The sequence below is a fragment of the Rhododendron vialii genome, chromosome 1a, assembly GCF_030253575.1.
Source record: "Rhododendron vialii isolate Sample 1 chromosome 1a, ASM3025357v1".
Taxonomy (NCBI): Eukaryota; Viridiplantae; Streptophyta; class Magnoliopsida; order Ericales; family Ericaceae; genus Rhododendron; species Rhododendron vialii.
Window position 1 is genome coordinate 29,470,749 of NC_080557.1, and position 26,804 is coordinate 29,497,552.

Here is a 26,804-nt window from a genome sequence, read left to right on the forward strand (position 1 = left end):
GCATGCCTTGTTAAGGTCGCGAAAGTCCACGCAAACCCTAATCTGCTTGTTCTTCTTCTTCACTGGTACAATGTTGGCCAGCCATGAGGGAAACTGAATCGGTTTTATAAAACCCGCCTTTCTCAGCTTCTCAACTTCTTCTTTTATTTCTGTTCTAACTCAGGGTTGTACTTCCGATGCCCTTGCTTCACAACCTTGGAGTTGGGGAACATGTCCAAGTGGAGTGAAACCAGGCCTTCGTCTAGCCCGGGCATTTCTTCATAGTGCCACACGAAGACATCCGCGTACTTTCTTAGTAACTCGATCAGTTTCTCTCGAGTTTCTCCTCCCAGCGCCTTGCTTATAAACACAGGCCGCGGGGATCCTTCTCCTTCTCTCAGGTTTATCTCTTCCAAGGCCACTTGCCGCGGCCTAGGACCATCTTGCATACATTCCGGCACCGGTTCCGGCTTATCCACTAAGTCTGGCTCGACTTCTGCTGTTATCAAAGTGTGGGGGCTGGCGACCTCGTGAGGGACCGTTACCCCCGCGCACAGTCATAAGCAATACACCTTTTTGGATCTTAATAACTTTCCTCGGGACTGTTGACGCCACTTTCGCAGCGGGTCGCTTGCTCGCGACCCCCTCTTCCCGGTTCTTTATGTTCTGCCACCTTGGGATCTTGATGCCTATAGGCTTAGCCGACACCACCTCTACTTCTTCCTCCATCTCGGAGAAGTAGACTGCATCGGGCAGATGTGCCTCATCCATGTCAAAAGGCTTTTCCGACGCGGCTACCGTGACCTTCTTTCCTGCCCAGATTCCTTTCATGCATTGGTGATAGCTTGACAGGACCACAGCATACTTGTGCATCCAGCTCCTCCCTAGGATAATATGGTAGTTTGTCTGTGCATCGATGATGTGGAACTTCGTTGCGGCGCAGATGGCGCCTACCGCGAGGTCTACCACCACGTAACCCAGAGATCCCTTCTTATCTCCTCCGAACCCAGTGATTGCGACAGAGGATTTCACAATTCGGTTCTTTGCTATTCCAAGCTTTTTGAAGGTAGCGAGTGGCATGATGTTGATGGACGCCCCTCCGTCTAGGAAGGCCTGCTTCATCTCGACCCTCCTGACATGGGCTGTCACATAAAGTGGTCTGTTGTGGGAGAATGTGACGCGACGATCCGCGTCGGAGAAGGTGATGGAGTTGGCTCCTTCTCGGATGGTTCGCGGCACTGAGCCATCCGCAGCCATGCACGCCTGCTGGTGCACTTCCGCGATGTTCACAATGGACTTGGTCATTTCTGTTCTAGCCGCGGCTGTGAAGCCCAGCGCGTCATAGAACACTTTGAACTTAGTGCTTCCCTGCAACACCTTGACTGCAGCGTCAGGGTCGGGGATGACCCTTGGCTACTCGTGAGAGGCAATTTCATCCAAGTGATCGTAACAGGAAGTCATACAGACTCCTTCATCCGTGTACTCATCTTCTTCAGCAAAGAAATTGTAACAGACAGCCATATGGACGGTCTGCTCGTGCTCAGGGTAAGGATGTCCGTGCACGTCATTAGGGCGACCGGCCCCAACTCTCAACTGATTGACTTCCAGCTTTCTCTTGAAGATTCTTCTCAGAGTCCAACAATCACTTGTCGGGTGCTTCATGTGCCTGTGGTAAACACAGTACCTCGGACTCTCTCGATCCTGCCGCGATGGTTCGTGCTCCACCTCGGGGAACCTGAGTACACCGTCGGTGACCCATTGTTCCACCAACACCTTCACTTCTTCCACACTGCAAGGATATTCTGGGGCCTCAACTGGCTCTCTATCCCTTTGTTTATTGTGACCGCCACCGTCGCTACCACCCCCCTACCTTTTGTGCGACTGTGGGGCGGAAGAGGCAGTAGCGACTGTGATAGAGCAGTTAGACTTCCAGTTGTCCTTGGAGGGTGGCTTCACTGTATGGCGCAGGTTGTAAGTTGCCTCAAGGAGAGCTGAGAAGGCCGGGATCTTAATGTTCACCAAGAAGACGCGATAGTCGCGCAGAATACCGTCAATGCATATTTCGACTAAGTGTGACTCGCCCACTGGCTCGTGGCAGTCCACAGCTTTGTCTTGAAAGCGCTTGATGTAGTCAATGATATCCTCTCCGTTACATTGAGTTTCCTTCACGAGGGACAAGGTAGTGACCTTTTCGCGGACTTGGAAGAACTTAGTGTAAAACTTGTTTACCATTTCTTCCCAAGTTTCGATCGAATAAGGCTTAAGATTCACATACCAGGTGTATGCTCGTGAGGTAAGGGATTTTGAGAACTCGCGAAGGCGCAGGTTATGGTCACCGGAATGGGCCCCAAGTGTTTCGGTGAAGCGAACCACATGTTCTTGGGCGCTGCCCTCTTTTCCGTCAAATTTAATGAACTTGGGTGGGGTATATCCTTCTGGATAAGGTAGAGAAAGGATGGCTATGGGATATGGGGGTTGTATATCGGGGTTGGGTAGGGAGGGAATAGTGGCTTTGGTCTTTTCTTTGACTAGGAGGGCTTGCACATCAGCTGCGGTGAGAAATTGATTCTAAGACTGGCCGTTGTTCTCGGCCTGGGGAGGCTGTTGGAGGACTGAACCAGTTCCGGTAACAGGGGCTGGTCCACCGATTTGGGGGTTTGGGGGATTTTGGACAGGGTTTGCTGGATTTGCTGCTGCTGCTCTGCCGCTGCTGTGTTTGCTGCTGCAGCGGGAGGCGGCTGGGCTACGGTGAGCGGCACTGTTGGTGGTACCGCCGGTGCTGTAGGCAGAGCTGCTGTAATAGCCTCTCTGAGGGCGGTCAGAGCAGCAATCATCTGATTCTGGCCGTCTCGAACAGCCTGGAGGACCTCCATGGTGGCGTCTCCTCCCTGAGTAGAGGATCCATCGCCCTCGGCCAAGATCGGCCCGGTATTGGGTAGATTTTCTGCCATGGCCACCTCTGTGCGATTTGGAGGTTGTTGAATAGTTGGGGTTTCTAGACCACTTCTTAGGCTAACCATAAACTTAGCAACCTCCCCAGCAAAGTCGCCAATGTGGGATAGGTCCGATTTATGAGTGGGCAAATATCCCTTAGGAATAGATGTGCCGGAGAGGTTAGAATAGTCTATGGAAATTAATGGGAGGAGTGATCTAAAAGGATGAAGAAGAGAGCAGGGGTGAATAGAGAGGGTAGACAGTGGTGATCCAAACCCAGAGATCCCAATGAGGAAAGACAATAAAGCCCCTGAAAGAGGATAAGACCTCCTTTAAAATCAGTGCTCACCAACTTTCTCTCTCTAGGGAATGTTCACAATGAGCTCTATCTCTGGCTCTTGCTCTTGTTCTTGGGATTCAGTGAAGAGACGTTCATATTTATAGACCACACGAGCTAATACTCGGGCACCAAGTGGCGCGCTGATAAAATGACACGTGTCCCTTCTGTCCCCCCTGACCGCCGAGGTGTCGCTACCATCGCGATGACCGCGAGTATGACGGCATGCGTATCCTCTTATTCGCGGAGATCCTCTTCTTTTTTTATAGCCACCAAGCCACTAGATCCCCTTCATTCCCGTAGGGCAAGGTCGTGACCTATTCGGTCTCGCCAATACCGCTGCCGAGCCTCAAGGGGCCCCTCGGGTCTTGCCTAAAGGCTGGAGTAGACATAAGAGTCTGGGCAAGTTCTTTATGCATCTTGGTTACCGCGTTATCGTCTCCATTAGATTGGGACCGCGCCAAGCATCCACTTGAATAAGAGTAACTCTCCCCTTAAAGGGAGGAATCTGGGCTCGCGACCCTTACATGGACGCTGCAAAGCTATGGGTAGCGCGTGGCTCCCACGCGCGGGACCACGTGTTGTGCGACTGAGGCGCCACGTGGCGAGCTAGGGTTCGTTAGTCAAATCGTCAACCCCGCGAGGACGAGTACAGGTGTCGCATGCCCATTGGCTAGCCAAACGGTCAACGGTCACGCCTATTGACCTTTCCTACACAAATAATATTGCAAAATAGAGGGTAACAAAGTTTTTTAATGTCGTCCTTCCATGCATCAATTCTAGATATTGGTGATGGTTCTCCCAGACTAGGAAAAGCAAGTTCATTTTATCAACTTCTGGAAAAAAATTGTTTTGCTTTATTGGATTTGTTGTGTTGCTTTGTTCATTGTTGGGTTTGCTTTTAAGCAATGAAATCTCAAGCTACTCATCTATTGTTCTACACTCAAACGCACAAAACACACAGTGGCGTAGCTAGGAATTAATAGTAGTGGGGGCAACTTTTAAACACAATTCAATAAAAAAAAATCGTAATAAATAATGTCAAGATAATTAAAGAACGTTTGTGCTGAAAAATAAAAAAGCTACTCCCTTCTTCCCATTTTAAATGTCCCTTACGGGATCCATGCAATTTCAACCCCCGCCCCCCCAAAAAAAAAATAAATAAATAAAAATAAATAAATAAAAATAAATAAATAAATAAAATGTTTCTACATATTGTTATTTTCATTTTCTTACACCAACTTAAAGTACTCCATGAGCACTTTAATTTGGTGTAAGAAATTTTAAAAAAATAATATGTATAAATATTTTTTTTGAGGTTTGAAATTGCCCGAATTTCCGTAGGGGACATTTAAAGTGGACGGAGGGAGTAATAGGGATGACAATCAGGGCGCTCGAGGCGGATATGGGGAATTCCGTATCCGATCCCTGAAACCGAACCCCTACCCATATCCGCCCCGATATCCGAACGGGGAGAGCAACAAGTAATCATAACTGAACCATTTGGGGTTCGGGTAATCCCCGAACCAAATGACAACCGTTATGGGCGGATCTGAAAATTTTCAACGTTCAAGTTTTTTGGGTGGGTTCTGATTGATGAGAGAAGAGGGAGTAACACAGAGAGAGAGAGAGAGAGAGAGAGAGGAGTACGTATGTTTGGATGTCGCCAGAGTGGCCGATCTTCGGAGCCTTCGATCTGTGTGTTTGACTGAATATTTTGCTTGACGACTTTGGAGAAGGTGGGTGGGGGTGTCTCATGTCTATCAGTCTGTGTGATTGATTGAGAGAGAGAGAGAGAGAGAGAGAGAGAGAGGGGACAACGAGCGGCGGTGAGGTCGTGAGGGGTTCTCTGCAATGCAGAAGAAAGGATGGGTGGGTTTAAGGTATGAATGTGTGCTGTTAATTGTAACTCTAATTAATTATAAATAAAGGGTTATCACACTCCAGGCCTATGAAGCACCGACACCTCTAGAGGTCGAGGTATCGCAGTGTCGGACACGGGGACCCCGCGGGTACACGTGCGGGACACGCCACGTGGCGTGTCCCATAATTTAATTTGAATTTTTCAAGGGGACACGGCGAGGACACCGATGGGGACACGGCAGGGGCCAAACTGCAATTTTTTTTAAAAATTTGGGGGCTAAATTGTAATTTTTTTAAAAATTTTTGGGTGCCAAACTATAATTAATTATTTATTTATATATATAAATAAATAAATAAATATACACGTGGCATGTCCCCCGCCGTGTCCGTGTCCCCGTTTTTTTAGAATTCCTGTGTCCCGGTGTCGGTTTTGGTGTCCGTGTCCATGTCGGTGCATCATAGCTCCAGGCCCTTAAACCTTAACACATGTAACAATTTGGTCCCTAAATTTATGGACATATATGCACTTCAACCACTGGACTATATATATATCGGTTCGGGGATCTGCTAAACCATACCCGAACTGATACCCGTTCGGTTATCCAAGGCCTCAACCGTACCCTATGAAGCACCGACACCTCTAGAGATCGAAGTATCGCAGTGTCGGACACGGAGACACGTACGGGACGTGTCCCATAATTTAATATATAATCTTTTAGGGGGACACAGTTGAGACACAGCTGGGGACACAACAGGGGCCAAACTGTAATTTTTTAAAATTTTGGGGGTCAAACTGATTTTTTTTTAAAAATTTGGGGCCAAATTGTAATTTTAAAAAAAATTTGGGTTTCAAACTATAATTATTTATTTATTTATATATATAAATATACACGTTGCGTGTTCCCTGCCTTGTCCGTGTCCCCATTTTTTTAGAATTCTCGTGTCCCCGTGTCCGTGTCAGTGTCGGTGTCGGTGCATCATAGACCATACCCGTGGGGAATTTTTCAGGTATGGTTTGGGGAAAAATTTCAGTTACGGTTCGGGTACCCATCGATTCGGTTCACTTTGCCATCCCTAGGGAGTAACATATTTACTAAGATAAGGTAGTAATAACATAAATTATCCAAACAAACCAATTGCTTGAAAGCAATTCAATACACAATAACTAAAATGTCAATATTTAGCAATCTTGATCCAATTAAAAAATATATACTTTTTTTCTTTTTTATAAAATATTATCCCTAAACCTCCAATTTGTATTGCATTGTGAGTTCTATTAAAAGAGACAAGAAACAAGACAAACATCAAAAATATAAATAATTTGTATTGCATGGTAATGTGCACATAGATTGATTTGGGTCTCTAGGCCTGCCCTCTCTGATGCCATTTGGCTTTGATTTGGGGGCATGATTTTACAACAAAACGTCCTTGTAACTCCTCGGTTCTTGGAGGTTTAGGGGGGCCACTGTTTTAGTGGTATTCTGAGAGCAGCCACTTTGTGCATATATTGCCAAATGTTAGGTCTGTCTCCAATCATCCCCCGCCCATACCCCCAATGATTGGGGACTAGATGGGTTATGTTATGTTGTTGTATTAGAGAGTTTCAAATGATAAGTGGTGGCTATTTTTTACATTAGACTTCTCATTTCATCAATGTAAAGGAATTGTTGTAATATTTGAAATAAAAAAATTGCGAAATAAAATGATAATACAAAGTGTATTAAAGTGATCAAATAAAAAATAGTTTTTGAAACCAATTTATAAAACAATACAAAACTTGGTAAATAAAAAAAGAGTTGAGTGGGGGCTGGGGGATCCCACTGGGCCCAAGGTGCCTCTGCCACTGCAAAAAACACATGCACGTTTTATAGTTGATATTCAGCAAGGAAGCCAAAATTTTGATGGGTTTGGTACAAATTCCCAATTACTTGCATGGAAATTTTGAATGGGAAGCTTGGGTAATTGTTTTTTGGTGGCAGGTTTCATGCATGGTGGCTATTAATGGCTAAGGGTCATTAGTTGGTTTGTTTTTTCCATGCTTGGGTATATCAAAGGTCTCCAAGTAATTATCAAGCTTCTGGACTCTTCTCCCATGCTCTATTTAATCCAAAGTTTTTTGGTGTTGTGTAAATCAATATACGGTAGTGTATATTGGAGTAGTGTGTGTGCAAGGGTCAAGTCTTGTACTTGGTGAGACCGTGAGAGTGTGTTCTTGTATGAGTGAGTGTATAAAGGTTGGGTGTGGGTTATTTCATACTCAAGTGTACTTGTACGGAAAATTCTCATTGTGAAAGAACGGGATCCTTTCCTTGGAGTAGGCATGTTATTGCCGAACCATGTAAATCTTGTGTGTCTCTCTCTATTTTATTTTTCATCGTACTTCCATTGGTTGCGATTGTGGTTGTGTTTGAATCTCAATTCTTGGGTGCTTCCGCGTTTAATCCCAACAAGTGGTATCAGAGCCGGCTTGGTTCTTGACCGGTGTTTGAGATTTGGGTTCCTTTACATCCACAATGAAGGCAATGATCAACCTTAGTTTTCTCTTGAGCAGTTTAATGGAAGCGGTAGCTTTACCCTATGGCAAAGGAGGGTGAAGGATATCCTTGTTCAACAACGGTTGGCTAGGGTGTTGAAGGGAAATGATGTGAAGCCGGCGATGATGAAAGATGATGAATGGGAGGAGTTGGAGTCGAAATGTGTGAGCACTATTCGGCTCTGTGTTGCTGATAATATTATCAACCATGTTATGGATGAGGATTTGGCATCGGCCTTGTGGGAGAAGTTGGAAAAGCTCTACCCTGCAAAGAGACCAACAAGTTACATTTGAAGCGACAGTTGTATAAGCTGAAGATGGAGGAAGGCGGGAACCTCATGGAGCACATGAACGTGTTCAATGGTTATTTGGATCAGCTGCGAAAAATCGATGTGAATATGGAAGAGGATGACAAGGCCCTTTTGTTTCTTACTCTCTGTCCCATTTCTTGGCCCATGATTCCATCTTTTGTTGTCCCAATATATTTGTCCATTTTGACTTTTTAATGGGTATCATTGAGTTCATTTCCTATTTTGCCCTTTTCCCCTAAGTCACTATCAACTTTAAAAAGAAAAAAAAAGGAATTCAAACTGAACTGCACAACAAAAGCTCCTGCCTTTTTTTTTTTTTTTTGAAACTCCTGCCTTTTTCAGAGCCTTCTAGAAAGCTTTTTGATTTTGAGCAAAGAACTTGTTGCCGCGAATAATTTCCCACACATCAGGGGTATTTTAGGAAATTCATTTCCTTTTAATTTGTAATCATGGTGTTCCTTAAATGGTTAGAATCCCCAAAAAATCCAAACATTTTGGGACGGAGGGAGTACTTCGCTTCTGAGTTCATATGATACTTTGGTGACGACTCTCTTGTACGGGAAAGATATAGTGAGTTTGGAGCAGGTGCTGTCGACATTGGTTTCTCATTTTACTCAGAAAAAATCAAGTTTTGAGGGTGGAGAAAATTCGGCACTTGCTGTTCAAAGTGAGAATCGGGGAAGGACATCTGATGGTAAATGTGGAGGAAACAACAGGTCTGGGTCTAGTTCCAAAGGAAGGGGTGTACAATGCTACAGTTGCAGAGAATTTGGCCATGTGAAGCGCGATTGTCCCTTGCGCAAGAACAAAGGGAAGAAATGTGATGATGCTTGGAGTGGTAGTTCTTTGGCGGTAGTGGATGATGGAGATCTTCTCACAATCTTTGAAGGTATAAACACTTTTTCTTGTGATGAGTGGATTTCAAATTCGGGTTGCACTATGCATGTTTGCTCTAAGAAAGAATTTTTTGATACATTTCAAGAAAAAGATGGTGGGTCGCTATTTTTGGGCGATGGAACTCCATGTGAAATTCGAGGTTTTCAGAATGTAAAGATAAAAATGTTTGATGGAGCGGTTCGTACTTTGGGTGATGTGGCTTCTATCCCAAAGTTACGAAGGAATCTAATTTCACTTAGCCGGATGGACTCCATTGGGTGCAGGTATTTTGCTGGAGGTGGAGCCATGAAAATCAAACGCGGCAGTAAGGTCCTAATGAAAGGAGAGAAGTGCAAAGGTTGTATCGGTTGATTGGCAAAATTGTTTACTCGATGAAGGTTTGGAAATGGTGTGCACAAGGAAATGGGTACCCAAGGTGTGAGTCTTTTGCGGCGAAGACAAAGTCATGTTTCCAAGTTGCCAATATTTGTGAGAGTGTAAATCCTGTTGGTGGAGTGGACGGGTCGAGGTTCTACTCTAGTGTCAATTGATGATTATTGCATGGCACGGGGCGGCTACACGTGTATTGGCCGTGTGGTTTGGATCAAATTGTTGGACCTTAATTTGGATTCAGTATGTGTAGCTATCATTTTTCAAGGCTTGGTGGTGGCACGGTGATGCATGGAATTTTCACCAAGGTGAAGATTGATGGGTTTGGGTCAAATTCCCAGTTACTTGCACGGGAATTTTGAATGGGAAGTTTGGGTAATTGTTTTTTGTTGGCAGGTTTCATGCATGGCTATTAATGGCTAAGGGTCATTAGTTGGTTTGTTTTTTCCATGCTTTAACCCAAGGTTTTTTGGTGTTGTGTAAATCAATTACGGCAGTGTATATTAGAGTAGTGTGTGTGCAAGGGTCAAGTCTTGTACTTGGTGAGATTGTGTTCTTGTATGAGTGAGTGTATAAGGGTTGGGTGTGGGTTATTTCATACTCAAGTGTACTTGTACAGAAAATTCTCATAGTGAAAGAATGGGATCCTCTCCGTGGAGTAGGCGTGTTATTGCTGAACCACGTAAATCTTGCGTGTCTCTGTCTATTTTATTTTTCATCGTACTTCCATTGGTTGCGATTGTGGTTGTGTTTGAATCTCGGTTCTTGGGTGCTTCCGCGTTTAATCCCAACAAATTTTATGAATAACATGCCTCAGGCCCCGTTTGCTAGCTCTTATAAGCCAACTTATCTAACAGATCTTCTTAGAAGATGCTAATGAAAAGTTTTTTTTATATCAACTCTGAGTAATCCCTTATTTAGTTTTTTCAACTTATTTGACCCAAAAAAGTGAGATTGTTTTAAGCTATAATTTATATTTAATTTCCTTATTTAAAGCTGGTAAAAACAAGTATGAGTTGCTTTTTATTAGTTTCAAGAGTTCTTTATCTTTGAGGTATATCTAGACATATAAGACAATAAGCTATTCTAAAGTTTATTTAACTTGAAGAGTTTGAGCTTTTATTTTAGCTTGTAACAAAAGTTGGATCAAACACATTTACAACATATCTCAAGTCTTTTAAGGAAAAAAATAGAAAAACTGATACTCTAAAAATCTCCCACACAAGTGAGACAAAAACAGGGCCGTAGTTACAAGAAAGCTGGCTAGACATGTGAAAGTAATGACTAATAAGATTTCAGCAATTAGTCATGATTTTTTAAAGATTGATTTTGAATCAAGAATCATCCACTTTTGTAGCTGGAGAAAAGGAAATCGTTGTAGCTTACAAATATAGATTTATGATTTGACAAAAACATTGTCTTATCATCAATAGTTCGGTACATTATTTAGTTACATATTTGTATGAACTAGATGTCTTTTGTTGTTTTTGTCCCTTTATTATTGTGCCTTTTGATTAGTACCAAGATTCTAAAGTTATGAAAAGCATAATTTAATGTATGTAGCTAGATTTGAGGTGTTCATTTTTGGATATCATTATTCATCAGCACTGCTTTTCTTAAGGCCCTGGTGTTGTCCAAAAGTTCAGTTAACCAGTTATCCAAGGCCCTGGTGTTGTCCAAAAGTTCAGTTAACCAGTTATCCTCATCAATCTTTACAATCCTATATCTCTGTTAAGTGTGATGCTTTAGGCTCCTAGGAGGCTAGGAGTGATCCCCAATCCTATCTTTTCTTCTCCTCTTTGGATTTTCATTTTTTCTGTTTACCATCAGCCTCTGTTATTGTTCACAGAGTGCTATTTAGAATGTTAAACAACATAAGAAAGTTATTTTAATTCATAGTAGTAAGCAATATAATATCACCTATAAGTTCTAATCTCTAGAAATTGGAGAACTAAAACTTGGTCATAAAACAATTGCAACTGATTCTCCACAGGGTTGATATGGCAATGATAATCATATTGTCGCATGCACATGCTTAATTAAATAGCTGAGGTGTGTCTCTCTGCAGGTGGAAAAGATGACAGAAATCGCAAAACTAAAAGCAAAAGATGAGAAAAAGATTTACAATCTGAGGTAAGAATTACAAGAACGTGCTTTATTGTATGTTCATAGTTATTGCAGCTGTTAATATGAGTTTAAAATTTCGTGATTTGTATATGGGAAGTATATTGGTATGGTTTTCTAGCATTGCTTAGAGAAGACATGATCTGTTATCCTTGTCAGACATCGTAGATGCATTCTTGCTTTCAACGAAGCATGGCCTCATTGCACTTCCCAGATTCATCTGCACATCATTTTCTCAGCATCTGGCTCTATGTGGGACATATTTTTTTCTACCTTTTGCTGTAACACTGTTCCAGTTGTGATTCATACATCTTTGCCTTTCTTCCGTCCTTGTGGGAACTTCAACTTGAACTAGGTACTTCGTTAGCTGTAGTAATTGGCTTGTGCAGCAGGTGGTTTCATTTATATGTCTGTTCCATTGCTATGGCCATATTATTGTTAATTTGGATTTATCAATATTGTGAATCAGCTGTGGAAAAAACTGTTTGTAATGGTTAGACAGTTATTCTACTGGGATTATTGTTAACTAGTCTGTATGTTCTGCAGTACTTCTCATATCTGCAAGCTATAGTTTGGTTAAGTCTAAGAAATTTTCCTGAAATCTTTAAATACAACACCAAAGCTTAAGCTTTTAGGTGGATAGGTTCCAATGTTATAATAATTGATCACCTATTTCAAAACCCAGGAAATGCGGAATTAAATTCCTTAACATCCCCCTCATGTGCAGCTTTTGAGGTTTGTAACGTGTAGCCTCTTTTGGGTCTGACATCGTGTATCTTTTTGTTGGGCCTGTCATCCTGGGGTGTGGATTGTAAATTTTTATTATGTGGGGTAGAATTGGTCCTGCTCTTATACTATGTGGAAACTTTATATCCAACCCAAAAGTTTAAGCTATTAGGTGGAGAGGGTCCAATATCGTATTGGGTGATCACCTATTTCAAATCCAAGCCATATGGGATTGAATTCCTTGATAGTTTTAATAATGGGTTTTTTAGTAGATATTGCTATATTGGAGCAGCTTTACTATCCCATGCAAGTGAAGGGCCTCTCCTATCATTAACCCATCCACTTACCTTGCATTGTCATGTTTGATTTATGTTGTGTTGTATATGACCACTGCTCGGATTTCGCACTTTCAAAAATCAATAGAAAACATTGCTATAAAATGTGATTCAGATGTAAGTATACGTATTGTAGATTGATACTTTAGTAGAATCTATAGTTGACAAAGGTGTGTACCACTTTATGTGAGTGCAGCCGCCCCCGGCGAGGGAGGGGTGCTCGCGTGAATTGGCATGTGTGGGTAGAGTCGGTAGACTTTACTGAAACACGATGACTGTCACAACACTGTCAAATACTTTCTATTAAACAAGCACTCAACAAAACTCAGAGTTGCCACTTGGTTTAGATCCAAGAACCAAAAATGACTCTTATGGAAAGGCTTGATCCTTGCATCACCACAGACGAGTTCGGGGGCTAAGGTACCGAGTAGGAAGGTGTTAGGCACCCATTCTGTCCAATCCGATGATTGGCCTCTACTCATCAGTCATCACCATTGGTTCAAATTGTCTCTATCCTAAATGCAAGCAAACGGATTGGTAGGTTTTAGTAAACACATGTAAAAAAAAAGGGTCTTTTTGTAAGAGGGAAAAACTATTTGAAAACTACCTCCATCAAATGCAACACACAAAAAAGAAAGCAAAAGCATGCAACTTATGGATGAGGGCCCAGAGATGAACAACTCATTATTATCTCGTATCCACAGGTGATGTTCAATAGACATCCTTAGGTTCTCACAAGGTCCTAGGTCTAAACTAGCACATAAACTGATCAATCCGCTGTTGCGAATGCCGAAAAGGGTCCCTACTTCTAGGGGAAGTTACCCTAAAACTAATGAGCATAGCAAAGGCCAAAATTGAACAGGTGCATGCAACAGAAGACATTGAACTAAATATGTGACTAAGAGAAATAGGAAACATGCATGAAAGGGCCGAACGAGGACTAAACTGAACTTTGAACTAACATGCAACAGGAAGAATGAGAAAACTAAATAAAATTGTAAACTTAACCGGATTAGAAAACTTTCCAAATTAGGAAACCAGGCTAAGTTAGGAAAGTAACCGGATTAGGAAACTTTACAAATTAGAAAACCGGGCCAAATTAGGAAAGTAACCCGATTAGGAAACCACATGTATTGACTGGCTACTCATGGATAGACCATAAGGGCAAACCAACTAATTAAATAAGCATCATGTTGATATGCTGATGTGTAACATGCAGGGAAAAACAATCATTCGACATGCTGGGACAAAACGGGCAGCGTTACGGCTGCAAATTGGGAAAATGCATGGTATGCGGACAACATAACATCATGAAAAGCATAACTACTATGCATACGGACAACATAACGACAGGGATAAAACGGTAAATATGCATGTGGACAGCATAATGACTATGTGTGGATGCATGTGCAAGTGATCATACGGACAAAGTAATGACAAATTAAAACTAACTATGCAGGTGATTAACTAAGTATGCATAAAGGACAAAATGGTCATCTTGCGTGATTGACAACTACACTACCACATGAAACATAACTATGAAAAAAACAAAACTAGAATAAATTAAGGCTCTTTTAGTTTGGGCATAAAATGTTTTTCGGTAAAATATTTTACCCATTTTCCAGTGTTTGGTTGTATAAAAAATGAGAAAAACATTTAAGATGTAAAACATTTTCCATTAATTGGATGAAAATGACTTTCCCTTAAATTTTCTGTAAGTTATTTTCCAAAATGAACCCGCTGCCTTCTACTACAATTCTCACTGCTTAGTTTCCTCTATTGTCAATCCTGACCCACGTTCAATTCCCTCTCTCTCTCTCTCTCTCTCTCTCTCTCTCTCTCTCTGAATTGAATCCCATCGTTTAAGCCCCTTTCTCTCTCTACACTATTTTCTCGATTTCTGAAAATGGTGCCACTGAGATTTGATTGTTTTGTGGCCTTTCTTTGTATGATTTCTCAAATGTCAACAAAATACCAAAATTTGCAAATCAAAAAAAAAAACAAAACAAAACAAAATTTGCCCAAGACATTTGGATAACCATTGTTTTGAAAAATATTTTTCATGTGCCAACAAAACACCGAAAAATAAAAGTTTAAAGTTTGTTTTTTGAAAAAATATTTTATATGGAAAACATTGTACCTTGTAGAACATTTTACATCAAAACAAATGGAGCCTAAACATGCAAAAATTAACTAAATAATAAAGAAAATAAAGACAAGCACCATACCTTGACTCCTAAAGACCAAGTGGACTGCCCTCAGGAATTGAGCAAAAACTAGAACTAGATTGCCCTCTCAAAGGCAATCTTGATGCACAATGCCTCTCGGCAGCCTAACAGCGTAGAGAAAACTTTACTATGCTCGAGTGCTAGCTAAGAAACCTTAGCCTGCTCTCAAGCAGTGAACTTAACGAGTTGAATGCTATGGAGGGAAGGGGTATAAATAGGCCTTTTCCGGATACAAAAACCTTTTAAGTTTTCGATGTGGGACTCAGAAAAACACTGAAAACACGGAGTTTGAGGCATGAAAACACAAATGACGTCAAAGCAGTACTAGAGCCGACCCGGCTTTAGCCCTTTTCTGGGCCCAATGTAGACACCCCAATCTTTATCTTTAAGTTTTGACTTGGGTGCCTTCCCGATGATGAAATAAAGGAAAAATACCTTAAAGGCTTGACGTGTGAACCTCCAAAACCCTAGAGCCTTAGGAAATTCATTCCCCTGAACCAAGATACCGTGCGGCAGTCGGCACAATATGATCAACCGCGCGGCACATCTTAAATTACTCCGCCGTGCGGTACTCTGATGTGCTGCGGGGTACTTTAAATGATTCCTGACAACTGCAAATACATTGTCAGTCGTGCTCGGTCAAAGATCCTGGGTGTCAGGCGGCGACGATGCGAGCAGAAGGACGATGATAGAGATTCTTCTCCATTGTATCACTCCACCATCATCAGCTCCACTCAAGAGAACCACTATAAATTGGACCAAAACTCCCCAAAAGAGTCAAAAGACAGGGACCTTGTTCGTTTGGTAACTTTGGGTATTTTAGTATTGGTAGTGGGTGGAGAGAGAAATAGGGTAATGATTGGAGAGGGGTAATGAGTAGAGAGAGATAAAGAGAGAAATGAAATTAATAATTGGAGAAAGATATAGGTTAATGATTGGAAAACAAAGTTAAATTTGGAAACGAATGATTGAAAAACAAAGTTAAATTTGGAAACGAATAAGGCCAGGGTTTTTTCACCTACTATTACACTGAACAATCACTCCTGGTTATACATTTTTACTCCGAAAATCTCATTAATTTCTCGAAATCCTATCCTAAGTTCAAGCATTTCAGTCTACATCACCCTCAAACCCTTCCCCAATCATCTCAACCCAACCCATAGTCATTCTTCCATCCACAAGCACTGTCAAGCCTAGCAAAAGGTAAAAGAAATACTTCTCCATGGGCTAAACCTTGTTTTAGCACTGAGGGGGACCTTATGAGACTCCCCTAGTCTCTTACATACTGGGACTAAGCCTCAAACAAGCTTTACGTTCAAAAATTACCAAAAATCGTAAACTGCATTGGACTCAGTGTACCGCGCGGTTGTGTACTGCACCGCATGGCACACTAAGAAACACCGCGTAGCGCTTTGGTTTCTAACTTATGGGTTCACCAGTACCTGTGAAGTCAGAAGCATCTTGGCTCGTCATTTGACAATTTTTTATGTTAAAAATCATTTTTCAGACTCTTTTGTGCCTCTAAAACCCTTTTCTTTTTTTTTTAAATAGAGAAGTCCTTAGTATTCCACCACATGTTGAGATAAACCTAAAAGGCTTTTAAAACTATTTTTCAGTAGTATCCGTAACAAACATAAACTCATTTTCTAAGCCCATGGTTCATTCTGCAACATAAAACCAAAAATGTCCTAGAACATGATGTACGGCGTGGTACATTAGTTATACCGCATGGTGTACCATTCTGTCGCGCGGTGTTTTAAGTTACAGTAATGTTTTTTGATGTGTTCCATAATTTCATTTTATGCATGATTATCCATTTCATACTATACATTTTGCACCCTAAGTACACCAACATGTTAGATTAAATCCCTTTTACTTATTTGTTTCCCCCTTCCCCGTATTTGTTTAACGAAGTTAAGTTTTTCAAGTGATTTCGAACTCCCCTTTTAAAATGCTTAGTAGAGACTGACTCCGCGTGGGGCAAGCGGGGTGCTTCCCCCGAATCCAAGATTTCAAGGTTTCATGGGACTAAAAGCCTTATCATTTTTTTAAAACAAATTCTCAGTTTCTCGGATCCAACGATCTTAAAAATCCGGGTGGCGACTCTCAAGCACTAGGCTAGGTAGCCCACACCCAGGCAGGCCTGATTCAACCATGTCTGGTTCGGGTTTGTTTTGATGCGTTTAGGGCTGATTTCAGGGTAAAAAACAGTGACGATTTGGGCTGAAAATTGAATGTTGGAAGGCTAAAAATAAATTATTTGATGGATATAAGAGGCTCACACATTTGGAAAATATCTCAACATGGAACACAACACTATTTTGAAAAAGAGTTAAAAAGGTTTGTGACTCAATAAAATATTTTGATGCGATTTAAAACAAAAACGGCGAAAAGTTATCCTTGAACATCTATGCATCAAGATCACCTCTTGTTAGCAATCATAATCAAAAACAACATTCTCATCATCGGGTAGCCGCTTGGCAGGAGGCCTGAGCATTACTGACTACCAAATGGGGTGTCTACAATGTACCCTCTTGTGTGATTCGTCTCATTCCTTCTCTGCCAGTTAGGATTTGGACAATTGATCCTACATTTGAGTTGTGAATCATGCTATGTAGCAGGGACACTTCGTCAGATATCACGTACCGGTGTCAGACACTGACACTCTCCAGACAAGTGCCCGACACTCAAATTCAAAGTGTCCTATTTTTTCCCAACGTTTTCTGGTTGGACACTTTGGGGACACTTGAAAAAATACTCCGGACACTTGGAAAACAAGTCAGGGGCAATAAATGAAATAGTATTAAAACTTGGGAAAGTTGTATTTTTTGTGTGACGGATGATAGTTTATTGTTTAGGAAGATACACAAGTAATGAAATGCTTTTTGTTGAAATACTTTTGTGGATGACATAATGATGAATAAAATTTAAAGTATATGTGGTGTTGCACATTTACAATTAGAGCCTTGTTTTAGTTTTTATTCATATAATTGTGTACATACATGGTTTTCAAAACGTGTCCCCTCACGTGTCGTGTCCTCCAATTTTTTAAATTTACATGTCATGTCCGTGTTGTGTCGCGTGTCCGTGCTACATAGTGTAAATGTTTAGCGAGATTGTTACTAAATAATAAAGTTTCTTTTGATTTCAAAACTTCTTTAGAAAGAGAAATACTGTTGTTGAGGGGAAGGGGATAGGATGGAGGGGGTATAGAGATAAGACTAAGCATGCACTTTTGATGTAAAAGGCCTCGTTTTGAGGTGATCACTCTAGTGACGTCATTATTTGGCGCGTTTCATTGGGAAGTGAAGGACTAACTATGCTATAGTCAATTAGATAATGCTATGTCCATTTTGTGGTGTTGTAATCCCTATCATGCTCTTTTAAATTTCCATTTGTGCATGCTTTTGATGTTGTTTCCTATTTTTCAATTTTGAGTAATGCAACTATATCATGTGTTGATTATCAAAAAAAAAAAACTATATCATGTGCTTCAGCTTGAGCAAGTATTGATTGTGGAGAAGTTGCAAGAATTGCGGTCTATCAGAATCCAGAAGTTGAAAAAACAAGGTGTGAAATTCATGCATGTTGTCACTATGATTACTTGTATACGTTTGACTTGTGCTTGAACTTCTGATTTTGAGATTCTTGTATACATATTTTTTTTACTGTTCAGAAGTATCTAAGGTGTCAATTTCTGGTTAAACTCAGGGATTTACAAAACTGGTTCAATTGCTTATTAGACACGAAAAATATAACCTGAAATAGATAAATAGAGGATTTAACTGCATTGTTCATGTCATGTCATTCCAGATAAATACATGTGTTCTGTTAAAGGTAATATGGTCATTAGGGCTCCTGTTGCATCACTGCGTATTGGTGTTTCTTCACTGATAGATTAATCTTAACAGTCATTCAAGAAGCCCAAGTGTTCTTATGTTAAATTAAATTCGGGTGCAAGTGTTAGACACAGACACTGTCAATTGGTTTGTCTTTCACTTCGCTATCTACTGAGGAAGTTAAGTATGCTTCCTGTGGTATTTTGTTCATGAAACTTATGATATCACAATATTCTGTTCAATCCTATATTACTTGGGATTTTCCATGTACGAGGAAGGTACACAACGAGTCCTAAGTCGTCACAGTTGGGTAAGCTTCTATTTGAAAACACTGTTTAGAGTTATATGTTTCTAGTTACTCATTTGAAACACATATCTAGAAGCTTTTTGCTGTCCAATTTGTTACACAGTTCTCTTGCGAAAGCTCCACAGCTCTAGAGTTTTGGTGCGTTACATTTTTCACTTTTTCTCCTTAAGAAATATTAGGGAATTTACGACGAAAACATTGGGATCGCAAAATTCACTCTAGTTATACAACGTAAGTGTTACATCTCTCTCTACTGTATCTAAGCTCGTGTGGACTCATGCCCATAATTTGATTACCTATCCTAGGGGGGTTGTCCCTTGGAATTTATTCGCGTATGTTTAATTTTGCTATGGTATTTCATTTCCTAATCGAAGGGGCTGTCTAGCTGGTTGTGCACAGGCCGCTCTTTTGCTGATTGTGTAAAGGCCTCACCTTGTGCCGATAATCTAATTGATAGGTTACAATCATATGTATTTTTTTGCCAGTTGTTTTCGTTCCCTCTTTCTAGATGGATTGGAAACTTTTGTTATATTTCCCACTAGCTCGATGTAGCCGCTTCCGTAGGCAATCCCAATTTTTTCTGTCTTTTCCTTTTCTTTTCCTCCTGGGGTATGCCCCTTGTGCTGTATATTCGGTTAGCCTTTTTTATTTCAAGCTAAAAAAACATATCTTGGAAAGCACGTCCAAAAAATGTAGTATTTCTCTATAGTTTCTACGTAATTTGGTAATTCAGGTTCAAACTGGTAAATTAATACTATCAAATGGCTGGTTCCTGTAATCATGCAGGCCATTTTCTCCCAGAGGAGGATGACAAGTTCCTTGAAAGGGTTCAAGCTGCAGTCGAGGAAGAGGAGCGCCAGACGATGGCTGCAGCTGACAAAGATGCTGCTAAGGAGGCTATTGCTACTGCTGTGGAATCTAGAAAAATCATTCAGGGTCGTGGACCTGACTCAAAAGTTGTAAGTGGAAATAAAGGTGGAAATGAGGAGAGTCAGGAGCCGACAACTCAGAACGAAAACAAGAGAGGCTCAGGTGCAGTAACTGATGAGGAATCTGGAAAGCAAGGATCAGAAGGACAAAGTCATAGACGGGATACGATGGGGTGGGAAGTTTACCAATTGAGTTTTATCACTATTATCATGGCAGCAATACCGATTTGGGAACACTTATAGAGGTAATTGCAACTGGTGTTTTAAACTTTACGTTCTTTAGAGTTTCTACAAATACGAATATAATTGGGTAACGGTTGGAGGCTAGATGTCTTCGATGGGTAATATGAGATTATATCCACTTGATTGATATCCGGATGACCCCGTTATTGTATAGTCAATGCATACAGTGGTATATCTTTTACTTGGCTGTTTCTTGCTGTAATATTTCTATTCCAACTGCACACTGCTTGAGCACTTTTTTAGTTTAGATACTTCTCTCCACCTGGAAACTCCAGATTGAACACACTCGTTTTGTTCAAGCCATGATGTTTTTTCTCAGTCCTTAACTCCAAATTAAAAGTTTAGTCATCAATGCAGGTCAGAAGAACATGGGATCAATATATAAGACCAGGGGGAAGGTGAGGTCCCCAACACTTTCTTGTAGTAAAATGTTGTCTTTTTAGTTTTCCATCTGTGGTTTCCTCTGATTGATATATGCCACTTCCTTGTTTGCTTTTACCTTTCTCAACTTCCTATTCCACATAAGTGTCAAGGACAGTGTAAAATCACAGGTTATAATGCCAGAACCAGCACTTGCATTCCTTGTGCCATTCCTTGTGCCATTTTCTATTATCTGCTGATTTTTTTCAGAACTTAGCTACGGTCTCAAGTTTGATAGAGATTACCAGGATCTAAACCCTTGCAGGCTATTTTGTTGGTAAAAACATGTAAACTGGTCACAATTTTGTTCAATCATATTTACCCAAAAAAATTTGTTCAATCATTGGGCAAAAATTATCAATATTGAATTGGGCCTGGTATTTCTGGGCAAATCCTTTGTTCTCAAATTTTCAGTTACTTGAAGAGACTTAACTTGCAAAAGTTAGCTTTTTGTCCTCACTACAACACAACCGTACTGCTGTCAAGGCATTCGAATATATCAAGCATTCCCAATCTCACTTGTGATTGATATTACAACTTTAAAAAACTAATCGATGCCATTCTTTCTGTGCAGCCGATTACCAGGGCACTGGGTTCAACCACCACCTCCGGCAGATACAATATGGGCATCGTACCTGGTGCGACCAAAGTGAGAGTCGACTTCAGAGTTTTCGTTTGTTTGGTAGCTAATTGTGGTGCATGCATGTGTACCAATAAAGCAATGTACTTTTGTGAATTGAGGAATGAATCTCAATCCCTAATTACGTGGTTTTGGATTTGCTTGCTTTAAGAATTTGTTTTGTTTCGATTAACAAGCTCCCAATCTCCCTTGAATAGATTTAGGAACCTTACAACTGTGGTGAGTCTAAAATAACCACGTCAGACAATGGAAGTGGGTTATGGTTGTACAACTAAGCTAGTTTTTTTTTATTTTATTTATAAATAATCAATTAGTAACCTAGTGGGGATGCACTTCTCCCAACTCTGTACCCCAGTTCTCTTAATTCAAGTTCATTTGTCAATCCTCCTCAGTGTATGGTTGGACTCACACATCTCATATCACGAATCCAGCAATCAGAAGAAAAGTTGTCTGCATTGTTATGTTCGTACATGCCTAGCCATCAGAATCTGAAAATTGTTCCATTTAAAGCTTCAGATTATCTATTGGCTCTTGCATCTAGCACTTTCAATCTTAAGATACGATTTACAAACCTCTTCTTCGCATAACCATCAACCTGCATTGCACATTTGAACTCAAAACTACTGCCTTCAAATCATATCAAAATTCAAGTACAATTGGGTCTTAAATCCTTCTAATCTTGGTCCTCGTCAAGTTCATTTTCAGTTGTCTTGCAACTATGGGTTACAACACATCTTAATCTTTCAAATTCTTCCGTGAGGTCAGAAGCACTACAATTTTTCTTTCGAGACGAAAGGAAACTCTCAAATATGAATCCTTGACCCTTTGCAGTACTCCCAGTCCATAGCAACATTCGGGGATTAGAGCAAACCCAGTTACCATTATATTTCAAACATGTACCCCGCTTATTACGCTTCACATTCTAGCCTGGCTCATTTTTAAACCGGAGTTTCTGGCAGGTTGCAAGCACACTTTATAGACTGATCTATATAAACTCCTTTTTCTTTTCAACTCTCTGAACTTGATGTAGTCTATCCATTTTTGTATCGCTGCTGTATATGCAACCCATCTCTGAATTATGGTTCAGAATCAATTACTGGTTGAATGTTCTTTCTGGCAGGTAAGGCTTTGCTGGAAGATGCAGAAAAATACTCACGGCTTTGTTACTGCTCTGGCGTAATCAACAATTCTGCAATCTTTAGGGTAAATTTACTACAGAAATAAAAACCTCTGAATATTTCGCAACCTCTCCACCTATCCATATCTTTTCCTCCTGCTTATTTTTTCAAGGAAAAAAAAATGGACCCTGTAGCTAAAAATGGCATAAACGAATGATAAAAATGTAGCCGAGGGTTCCGGATGCACCCAAACGAGAAGCAATTGGGGCATCCTACGATTCGGCTCATCAATTTGCGAAGGAATGAATTTGCTAGAAATTCAGTGTTAGAGAGGCCTCCTTTTGGAGTAATTATTGCCCCTCTGCTGGGACCTTCGCATTCTATCTACATAACTACCACTTCCATAACACATGTTGAGAGAGAAAAATGTGTAAGAAATTAGATCTATTAACCGAAAGGGTAAAGAAATAGTTATCCCATTCGGCGACCTATATCCATTTTCTATCAATTTCCGAAGGCAAACTTGGCCGAAAGCGCACTGAAATTTGTTAATCGCACTTTCTCCATAGGTCCTTCGTTTCTCTAATTTGGAAGAACAAAAAGACCTAATTCACTGAAACAAACACGTAAATATGTTCAACTATATGCATATTATATAATCGCTGTGTATGTGTGGGTGGGTTTGTGCTTGAGAGAGAGAGAGAGAGAGAGAGAGAGAGAGAGAGAGAGAGAGAGCGCGCGCTCAGAGAATACGAACCAAAGTAGAGAGACATTCATGTCGAGAGATTTCAGAAAAAAAATCCCGCAATCATAACTTTTCTCAGATCTCTTCATTGCATCGACTCAATCTACTCTTTTGTGATTAGAGATCAAACAAACGTACAGATTGGGAAAAAATTGAAGGAACAATATGGAGAGAAATCGGGCGGCGAAAGCAAAGATCAAGATGGTAAAACCCTAATTAATCCTTTACCTACGAAGGCGTCGATTGCTGCTGTCGTGTTATGTTACCCTTCGTTTATAGGATTCACTGGGCTTGGAGTGTTGGGCCTGCCGTTTGGGCTCCCATATGTTTAGATTCCGAGTTGAAGGTTTAGCCCAAAACAACTGGGAGAGAAGGGTTTTTTTTTTTTTACAAACATCATCATCATCTCATTAATACTCCCTCCGCCTCCGTTCTTTAGTCACTTTTGAGAATTTCAACTAATTAAGGGTACACAATCATTACACTTTTAGAAATTTATTTTTCTCATTTTACCCTTCAATCATTACATTTACTTACTTTTTTAGTATATTAATTAAAAAATGAAAGGGTAAAAAAGGAAATTTATTATCTATTACCCATTAGTTATCATATGGGACAATATTTTTGAGACGGAAAAAAGTGCTAATTGGGACTAAAGAAAATGGACGGAGGGAGTATGAAATAAGAAAGTATATCCATACACATACCAACCAACATAGAGGCGGCTCCATTCAGTCAATTCCATGGTCAACTGACCACCCAAAAAAAATTTTTTTGCTTAAAATACATGTAGGAATTTCGGACTAACCTTACTTTGAACACCCAATTCAATTGTCAATGAATAGCCAACCTAATTATTTGAACACCCACCCCAAAAATAGCCCAACATATTAATCCACTTGAAATTGAAACCCCAAATTTCAGCCCACTAACCCAATTTCAGCAATAGCAAAATGAAAAAATAAAATAAAAAAAAGGAATGAACAAAAAAAAAAAACACGCAGAACTCGGCAGAAGACCTCGGCCTCGTTCCTCTCTGGCTCTCTGTTTGGTACACACTTCGTCTCATTCACACACTCTGTCTCTCCGCCTCTCTCCCTCAATTACTCACAGGTTTTAGATTTGGCCTTTTGGTAAATCCTAAGTTGTATATTTATGATTTCTATTTGGTTTTAATTGATTTTTCTTCCAATTGTTCAGGGTTTTGAGCTCCAACCTTCAAGAATATGGATAAAGATTGAATATTGGGTGATTGTTTGTCTCTACACATTCTAACATTCATCGAGTTTTGCCCTAAAAAGTAAGACCACCAATATCTCTCTTAATCTCTTTATATTTGTTTATTGGTTACAACATTGGTATTGGGTAGTGAACTGATTTATTAAATAATATATACTGATACTTTTTAAATATTGTTTGGTTAGTTGAAATCCTAGAGCTTTTGGCATTGGACATTCAACTTCAAAATTACATTGTTGATGTTAAATTTGATGAAAATTTTTCAAAGCTCCAAGGGATTAGTGATCTTGCTGCAAAGTTGGTGGAGACGGATAAGCATGTCATATAAAGAAGTTTTTCAGCAATGAAGTACATAAAGAGCAATTTGCGCATAGAGAGTGATGTATTTGATACCGTTGATAACAAGGATGTCATGCAACGGTTTCAAAATATGAAAACTCGTTGAGGATAATTGTAATAGCTTATACTTTGCTATTTTTTTGGGTCGCATTTTAGATGTTATGTATGACTTTATGTTTTTATATATATATATATATATATATATATATATATATATATATATATAGTTGTGGTTTCTCGAGATAGCATAGTGCAATTTCTAAACACTCTTAGAAAAATTACTGGAGCCGCCATTGAACCAACATCAAAAACAAAATAAGGGAGAAAAAAATAAAGACCCAACAAGACAACTAAAAACAAAGTGAGGGAGAAATGAATAAAGATCCAACAAGACAACCGAATCAAGACCGAGCAAACCACCTATCCTAGATCCTAGACATTCAATAAACTAGCCTTCAACCCCAAACATGGCGGATCAAAAAAATAAATAAAAAAACCCCAAACATGCAAATAGCAACACCTGCAAGACAAAAGGTAAGAACAAGAAAGCAAAAGTAAGTCAACAGAAATCAATGGAAAGTACGGCATTGAGGGGCACACTATGTATGAGAGTTTTTACAGTTGTCCTCTATGATCCGTTCACGTTTACGCTTCATTCGAGTAGCATTTTGAATAGCCTTGTCACTATCACAACTGGCTTTGTGGTTGACCTTGTTCTTCCGTTTTTGATTGCTGGGATGCATAGCCGAAGAAGGGCCGTAGTCCTCTGATCGGTTTTGCCATATGGTCTTGAAAATCATCTCCACTCCGAACTGTCAAAGAGTCAAAATTGCTGTCTTGTTGAGGTGCAGGCGTTGGAGGAGGAGTCTCACAACTGGACGGGTGAAAGGAATCCTCTTCCATCTGGGGTGGACTATGAGGCACTAGCAATCCTCCCAATGAAACATGAATTGAAGTTCCTGGACACTAAGACTAACCTCCTGAGGTAGATGGGTTTCAGGTAGATCAAGGTTGTTGATAACTGCAGATGGCTTCTTAACTTTAACCTCCACAACCGAAAGGCTAGGCCTAAGGAAGAACTGAAACTTCTTACCTGTATCTGGATCTCTAAGACAATTGCGGCTAACAAGAAGTCTCGTCCATAGTAACCTTTTTTCTTACGTTGTCTATACTCAACAGGATTTGACCGCTTCATGCTAGCACGTTGTGCCAAGTCTTTACCATATCATCGAGTTTCCCATGTTTAACAAAAGACCCAAAACCATAAGAACTGGGAGAGAAGTTGTAGGTATATTTTTCTCTTCTGCATTGTTCCAATTTTATCGGATGTCCTCGAAGGGACGTATAGTTTTCTTTTGAAATTAAGTAGAGAAGTCGTAATTACTCCCGACCAAAAAAAGAAAGGTTTCAAATTGTGGAGCCGAATGAGTTGAGCAATTAATTTTTTAAGTTTGGTTTGAAAATTTAACGATGTTTAAAAATATATTCATGTTTACTTTATCTATGAGATGATTTTATCTCAAACTAGCTTAATCGAGCCGATCTTGAATAACTTGATTTTTCTACATTAGCTTAGTTTGTTCGATGTAAAATATTTTTTCAGAAAATAAACTTTAAACTTTTATTTTTCGGTGTTTGTTTGGCACATGAAAAATATTTTCCAAAATAATGGCAGATTGTAGGTTCTGAAATATTTTAATCAAGTAAGCGTGCTCTCTCTCTCTCTCTCTCTCTCTCTCTCTCTCTCTCTCTCTCTCTCTCTCTCTCTCTCTCTCGTTTTGGATCTAATATGATTTGGGAGAAGAAGATAATGGAATATGCGGTTTTGGAAAATGTCTGACTATCGGGAGCGAAATGCAAAAAAGAAAACATTTTTCACCCCGTTGGTGTAAAACATTTTACCCAAAAATATTTTACGTCCAAACAATTGAAGCCTATAAGTCAAATAAACCAAACATAGTTTGAATTAATCATTTAGGGAAAATTGACGGCCAATGACGTGTTTTGATAATTAATATCCGTCAAGGACATTTTCAGCATTAACAAATGTTCTCAGCGTGTCATTGGCGATTAATTGTCAAAACACGTCATGGACCGTCATTTACCCAATCATTTATGCGCCCAAAAATGTTGAAATTTAATTTGTTTATCCAACAAATTTATCTTGAACGAGCTGACACTATCTTGACAACTATTTTCCTACCAATTGTATTAGATAATATCATAATTAGGCCCCATTCCACTAAGATTCTTATTTTTTAAGCATTTATTTCTCGTTTTACAAGACTTTGTCATTCTCTCATAATACATCATTTTTAATTCAAAGTACATACTCCATTCGTCCCACTT

The 26,804-nt window shown here is 40.0% G+C and overlaps 2 non-coding genes and 1 pseudogene across 2 annotated transcripts; 2 read left to right on the plus strand and 1 right to left on the minus strand.

Moving 5' to 3' along the window:
- The window catches only part of LOC131335363 (U11/U12 small nuclear ribonucleoprotein 59 kDa protein-like), a 31,707-nt pseudogene extending 10,442 nt beyond the window's left edge, over positions 1 to 21,265 (plus strand).
- Positions 6,431 to 6,538, plus strand: LOC131308697 (small nucleolar RNA snoR100). The gene has a single exon (XR_009194531.1). It is a non-coding gene; the product is annotated as a small nucleolar RNA snoR100 (small nucleolar RNA).
- Positions 21,266 to 22,350: 1,085 nt separating the features above from the next.
- On the minus strand, positions 22,351 to 22,511 carry LOC131308923 (small nucleolar RNA snoR145). Its single transcript, XR_009194603.1, has one exon. It is a non-coding gene; the product is annotated as a small nucleolar RNA snoR145 (small nucleolar RNA).
- Positions 22,512 to 26,804: the final 4,293 nt, after the last annotated feature.